General features: G+C 37.3%; 1 protein-coding gene across 3 annotated transcripts in view; it reads left to right on the top strand.

The window, feature by feature from the left end:
• The window catches only part of LOC144452814 (uncharacterized), an 18,087-nt gene that overhangs the window by 2,996 nt on the left and 7,591 nt on the right, over positions 1 to 7,500 (top strand). The window contains exon 1 of one of the 3 annotated variants that reach the window (XM_078143975.1): positions 5,658 to 5,753. The exons of 1 other annotated variant lie outside the window; for it this stretch is intronic. The gene's annotated coding sequence lies outside the window, so the exon portion shown is untranslated. Of the gene's footprint in view, positions 1 to 5,657; positions 5,863 to 7,500 lie in introns of those variants that run through there. One more of the 3 variants, XM_078143974.1, reaches the window with a different exon arrangement.

Here is a 7,500-nt window from a genome sequence, read left to right on the forward strand (position 1 = left end):
ATCTGACCAATGTATACGCAACTCTGGATACAAAAGAAATAGGAAATCAGTATATATTTAACTATTTCACTTTCGTAATACATGCAAATTGACAAATTTCAATCCATACCGATTTCTTGAGCTATTGCAATAACTCTCGTTGATAAGAAGTGGATTTAATTAGTTAATTTAGTCTGTAACTTTGTGGTCTTTGGTGGTTACTTTTCTTTAAAGGGACACATTCTTTAACTTTATGGTATTCTTCTCCTTCTTCTTCTTCTTCTTCTTCTTCTTCTTCTTCTTCTTCTTCTTCAAATATAAATATATATATATATATATATATATATATATATATATATATATATATATATATATATATATATGTGTGTGTGTGTGTGTGTGTGTGTGTGTGTGTGTGTGTGTGTGTTTGTGTATGTACATGTATGTATGTATGTATGTATGTATGTATGTATGTATGTATGTATGTATGTATGTATGTATGTATGTATGTGTGTGTGTGTGTGTGTATGTATGTATGTATGTATGTATGTATGTATGTATGTATGTATGTATGTATGTATGTATGTATGTATGTATGTATGTATGTATGTGTGTGTGTATGTATGTGTCGCAAATCTAGTGTTTAAATTCAAACTGAACAAGCTCAGCTGCAAAGAATTGTGGGATTATTTGTAGTATTGTGATACTACCTAAATCTAGTGTGTTAAGATATGATAAGGGCAGGGGTGTCTGTAACAAGACTAGTTTCTGGTTGCAAACAATGTGATAGATTGCTAACAAAATGATCAAATTACTTAAAACGTCATGATACAACATTTCCCGTGATGCATCATTCAAGTTGACGGATTGTAGTTCTCTAACGCAGAAGGACGGTTTCTGTGATCACGTGACAAGTTATAAATAATATCAATTGACCTGTAAATTATAAAATAGACCGTTTATAAGAATTCACATTTTTTATTTTTTTTATTTTTTTATCTAATGTCAATGTGCTAATACAGCGAAAACTGTAGACTGTCGACAGTCGTTCGTGCCTTTTTTGCGACGTTTCATCTAAAACAAGGCACGAGCTCGTTCCTTCGTGACACTCGCTGTTATGTTGAATTGCTATCAGTACTCAGTTATAGTATTGCTTCGGATCGGAGCGAGGCGATCGACGACTTTAGTTTTAGTTAAAACGTAGCAAAAAAGGCACGAACAGCTCTTGACGGTCTACGAAAACTGCTAATATTCAAAACAGAGAATTATATGGTCTTGTGTCTGGTACGTAAATACGTTATGATCGAATTCCTCCATGGACAAGGTATTACGATCCTTTAAGGTATTTGATATGTTTGAACACGGTATGTTATTATTATTAATGCAATTACAATCGGAGATAAATTTATCATTTTTTAATTTTGTAGTGAGTCACTCTCAATAACTTATCAGTGTACATAAGTTATTATAGATCACGACTCGTGTAACAGTAATTCTGTTCTCATAAAGGGGTCGACGGAACGTCATCATTGTTTCGGTCTAGTGGTTTTCGATTGATTTTTAATAGGGCGTCAACTCTTTCTTTGCGGATGACGTCAGATGTGCTGGGGTAGAAAACGGATGTAGTTAGTAATAGCCAAATTTACACCTTTTCTATGCTTTGACGAACAAGTTATTACACAGTTGGCTTGATGTGCAAAAAAGCAGGTTCGAAACCGAGAGTGCTATATTTTGAAACACACGACAAGAGCGAATTGAGGAAGGGATACTTCTGGAGTAAAGACAAGAGTAGTCGGGGGCGACTACTTACATGGGGACGCAGGTTCGATGCGTTGCCAGGACTGGGTAACTCCGGGATATACCATAGACAGTCTTGGAAGGCTCTGACAGCGAGCTTGAAACATGATCCTGCCACATCGTCCTAAACCTGCATGGATTTTTGTGTTTGTATTTGTCTGTATATCTGTATGGCTGGGACCAATTCTCAGCACAAAATAATTTTAGGGGAAAAAAAAGCTTTCGAATTTGATGTAAGCGCTCAAAAAAAATCGCATGATAAGGGGGTTATTAGTTGCTGATGCAAACATAATAGTTGCAATAACATAACTGTATTTTAATGCCAAACAGAGAGATAACCACAAACAAAAGTTACAGACTAAGTTCATCTACGTTTTTCTACATGCAAAATAAGGGCATAGTCTCCATAGATTTTAGGGTACGTCGCGTCGTTCCGCCCTCACCGGCCTCCTCTCACCTTACACACTATAGCCACTGCTCCGCTTCAAATGACAGATGTCACGAAAACCGTGTGGTGAACTGCTAGACTGTTACAGAATCGACAAGAATTGAATTACTGTGCCATGGATATCGGTTAACATTTAATTTCAGTTTTTGTTTGCTTAACTGTTGAATCATTACTTTGGTAATTTCCTAGTATCAATGAACAGAACAGATGTCAATGAATACAGAACATAAATTAAAAGTTTTAATTTTCACATGACATAGATCATACTCCGGGCGTGATACTATTTTTAGAGAATTTGTCAGCCATCTTGTTTTGATAGCATGACTAATTTCGACGTGTTGATTGGTTAGTTGTCACGTGTACTTTTTCAGTGACTGATCTCTTTGTTAACTTTACAATTATTGATAATATTATAATAGAAATATTATCCTTTGAAATATTTATATATCATTACTTTTGAATTCAAACTGACACGAGAAAGGTATACACCCTGTGTAAGTATGTATGTATGTATGTATGTATGTATGTATGTATGTATGTATGTATGTATGTATGTATGTATGTATGTATGTATGTATGTGTGTGTGTGTGTATGTATGTATGTATGTATGTATGTATGTATGTATGTATGTATGTATGTATGTATGTATGTGTGTATGTATGTATGTATGTATGTCTTTTTGTTTACGATATGCATCAATTATGTGTACGTTTCACCAACTTAGCCACCAAGAAATGTATTCACAATATCGTTTACCTATATGCAAATTACTTTGACATTGTAAAATCTGACGTAGTGTACATGTATTAATATTCGTTTCGATTTCTTTATATTTATTTACCTCTACTTCCTTCGGGTTTTTTATAGTGTCGTTTGTTTTCAATTGTGTTGTTCCGGGAGCGAAGGTGGCGATCACTCCCTGAACAAAAGCGAACACAATGACACAAGTAAACCAAGTAAATAAAGCTAGAGGTAAAGAATGAAATCAGGTCGTATTCACTACATCAGATTTTAAACAGATTGAGTTAAGAATTACTACTTAAATACCCTGTTTACGAAAACAAGATTCTTGGGAAGCTAGGAGCTCACTTCTCCTGGCGATTTGAGTTAATTAAATGATACCCCGAGTACGGCAGAGACTTGTCATGTTCATATACTATCACTGGATAGTTTCAAGCCTACTAAGTATTTCCCATTTCTCTCATCGTCGTAAACCACACCCTCTTTTACGGCACCATGGTGTTGTGGAAGAAATAACAGCTCTGCTTTGCGAGAATGATTGCTCTTGATTGTGAACACTGGCCATATCCTTGGCGTGTATAATAGTCTAAGTACGTTCATATCAGTCAGCAAACGAAAGGTCAATTTGTTGCCATGTTCTGTCAGACTTTAACAAACACTATCCTATCATACCCTAGTGCAGATACCTGTTTTGACGTTACTGAGTATCTTAAAGAGGTACAAACTGAGTTTATAGTTTTTCCATATTTAAAAGGTCCTAGTAGTATTCTACTTACTGAAGTATACTTAATCATTACTTGCAATTGACTGTACATGTATTAAGATATAACTTATACATGATCTGATGACGTAATTTATCATACGTATGAAAAATTGTTGAGGAAATCCCTACTGTGCAATCAACTGTTCTAACATTGCCTAGTCTAGTTCCGATACAGTATCGTTACCATTTACACCTCCACTTACAGTATAGTCAAAGTCGTTACTTTACAAGTCCTGAGATGCATGAGATGCAATTTAAAATTCATCCACACCCACCCACACAGTCATTAACATTATGTCTTTGTTAATCAATCACAGAATTCTAACCAATAACACAGTCCCTCATAGAGTTAGTGTTCATTGGGGTAGTTATGTAATGTCCAAAAATGGTATATTTATCAGCTCAGGATGCTACTTATACACTGTTTACGTCAGTATAACAGTTGGGGTTCACTGATTGGATGAACAACCTTTTGTGCTGATTGAGGGACTTTGACTAGACGTGGTTTAGTTAGAAACCACTTTGGCATCCAGACTAAACAGTGCCAGACGACAATGTCATAGAAGATATGCATCGACAGAAACGGTATACTATAATAGAGTAATCAAGGTTTATGTAAGTATTTTTTTTTTGCAGAATAAATTAATCTCATAAACTCGGCTTGTGCCACTGTAACAAAGTTGTTAACTGTCTACACACAAAAAACGCTTAGTCGTAGAGAGCTTCTTGAGATAGTAACAAGGCAAGCCTCTTGGCAAATCAAACTCTTGTTATCTATGGTTTGAATAATGGCAACCATATTTGTTCGCGCACAAAACATAACTCATTCACAAGGACTGATATTAGTCAAAGACCCACTCATTATTATCATTTTGAGGTCAATGACCCTTTGGTCGTTATTCAGATATAGTTCAAGAGGACATGACTACAATATATGAACAACTTGGCGTCCTTCATTGGCACTGTCCCAGATTGCGCACTTTCCCACCCTCTGTGACATTTTGCAGGGAACTACACCCTTTCCCACCCTCAGGAGCACTGACCCAGACGACGCAATCATTTCAGTTCCGCCCTTTGATAACCATTTAGTCTAAGTACTATACAGTATAGACCGTTAGAGTCTGATTTCTCGCGACCTTTGACCTTCAGTTAATGTAGAAAGTTTTTGCATGACTGAAAACAATAAATCCTTTTCACCAAATTCCAAGACCAATCCGTCTGATATCGCAACACAATTAGAATATATGCGCCAAATTAATTTGACAGACAGACAGACAGACAGACAGACAGACAGACAGACAGACAGACAGACAGACAGACAGACAGACAGACAGACAGACAGACAGACAGACAGACAGACAGACAGACAGACAGACAGACAGACAGACAGACAGACAGACAGACAGACAGACAGACAGACAGACAGAATAAAAGAGTCCATGGAAGTTGAATGAGCAAGCAGACCCGCGACATAATTATATGATTCTGGTAAATATTGCCAAGATAAGTGGATTGGATGATTCGTCAAAGAAAAGTCCACTTGAATTTGAACTTTAACAGTGTTTTTGTTTATGGTTCGCATAATTATTCTGTACAAATATTTCATTTCGTCATTGGTTTTGACAATCGCATACTCGACGGACAAAAGCCACTCCCACGTCACAGACAGTCCTGTTGAGGTTGCGGCGACTAGCGGAAAGTCCCCTGCACCTAAGCTCAGACCACTGCACTATAGAGACCTAAGCTAGGTCGTCCAGGCTTCAATCCCAACTTGTCATGATACGCTCGAGCTAGTCAAGCCTCGTTTTGGTCCGAGCATAGCCACAGATTGGCCGTGTTATACCGTTTGTCTACTTATAAAGATTAATTACGTTGTGAGCAGTGTCGGGAGTAACGTGATAGTGTGACACCGTGAGCTACTGGTTGGCTGCAGTCTTCCATGTATGGACTTATAAACAACATTCACTTGTAACTCGAATCCATCTAGTCTTGAATATAGGTTAGAACGGACTGCCTGGCATCGGGTAAGCTCTGTCGAAATTTGTGTGTTTTGATTGTATTCAGCTAGTTTGGAAGTCGTGGTTCCTTATCAGAAGGGAGTGGACACAGCCTATCTTAAGCTTGGTACATATGGTATGTCGTCTATCACCTGTTTGTATGAATTTCATCGCAATTTGCTGAAATATCGGAGTCAAACTCACGACTCGCATTTGACTTCTTGTTTTGAATTCAATTGAACCATAGACCCTCGGAGTCGAGGGTCTATAATTGAACATAGGAATCCGATCGACCGCAGATGTTTTATTTCAATGAAAACGGACAGAGAGTCTTAGACTTTGAGATACTATAATGTTCGTTTTTGTCAGGGAGAATTACAGCTCTTATCACTACACTGCATTCTTGATACGCCAAAAGCTTTTAAGGGCAGTTAAACTTTAGTAGGGTAAAAATTAAGATGTGTTGTGTGTCAATGTGTCTATGTAGTCTGTGACATACTATAGCCGGACGCGTAGGCTAGGCTCTCACCCCTCAGTCGCCGTGACTGACGAGTTTCCCGATGTCTGTAGTAATAACCTGCGTGGGCCAAACTACTTCTCGGTCGCCAAGCTCGAGATAACAGTCTTCAGGTATGCGAAGATCAGCTTACTGATACCGGATTTGACGACAATGCTGCTATGTGACAGCCACGGTGCTGAACCTTTGGACTCGAATCTAAGCTGCAATGCGAGACAATCAGCTCCGCTCTACACTATAGTGGTATTTGTGTATCCATTCCATACATGGTACACAAAACGTAATCACCTATCATTTTAAATTCCCCAATATCTAAGATTCGGAGACAAATGACATATCTTTTTCAACGTATCTTGTCTGCTTGTTTTTTTCTGATTATTAGAGTCGAAAGCATGTTGAATAGTTCGTGACCGCGTTGTTATTGTCAACGCCGTACGATTTTATTGCATGAGTCAATTGTAAGGAATGTTAAACAAGAAACCCTTCATTTACAAATCATACAATCAGACGCAGAGACAAATTAAACGTTGTAGTTTCAGAGGAAAATTGTAATGAAAATTTCGAGTAATTTGTGACAAGAATTACCAGTCTCAATAACTAACAGGGGAGATATTCCACTATTATATTATAAGCCTTCCGAACAAAAATGTATGTTCGTGTGATTATGTCATCGGACAGATTCGATGGTCAATTCTTTTATTATTTTTTTCGGGAGTCAATGTCAACTTATATCTAATATATGCATAAATATTCGTAAATTCTTATCCAATGAGAGCCACAGATGGCGAAAAACTAATGTGTTTCCATGCAGATGACCATAATGTACTTTTAAAATGTATAAGTGTTGACTCAGTTCTCGATCGTTCAACAAGGGGTTGCGGAATTTTCTAAAGTCTTTTTAATAACACTCCCCGTTGGTATTTTTATCGGTTACATTGAACATATAAATAGCTGTCAAGAATGGTCATTGCTAACAACGCGTCCCGGTGTTGTTGTACATGTAAATAATTACTACCCGCCATTTCACTGAACTTGAAGGACGTCACGATAATTCTTCACACAAATTTCAGTTTTCAGAAAAAATTGAAAATATGCTATTTATTTTAGAACCAGACAACAGATACTTACTTTATTATCTTAAAATCATGGCCGATATGGGACTTAGTGACGCACAAGGCCGAGTTTTTGCTAAATCTGGTACAGTCACGTGACCTAGTTAAAACGTTTAGCCGACCGGCTTTATTTACACACGCGTAT

This window comes from Glandiceps talaboti, chromosome 23, assembly GCF_964340395.1.
Source record: "Glandiceps talaboti chromosome 23, keGlaTala1.1, whole genome shotgun sequence".
Taxonomy (NCBI): domain Eukaryota; kingdom Metazoa; phylum Hemichordata; class Enteropneusta; family Spengelidae; genus Glandiceps; species Glandiceps talaboti.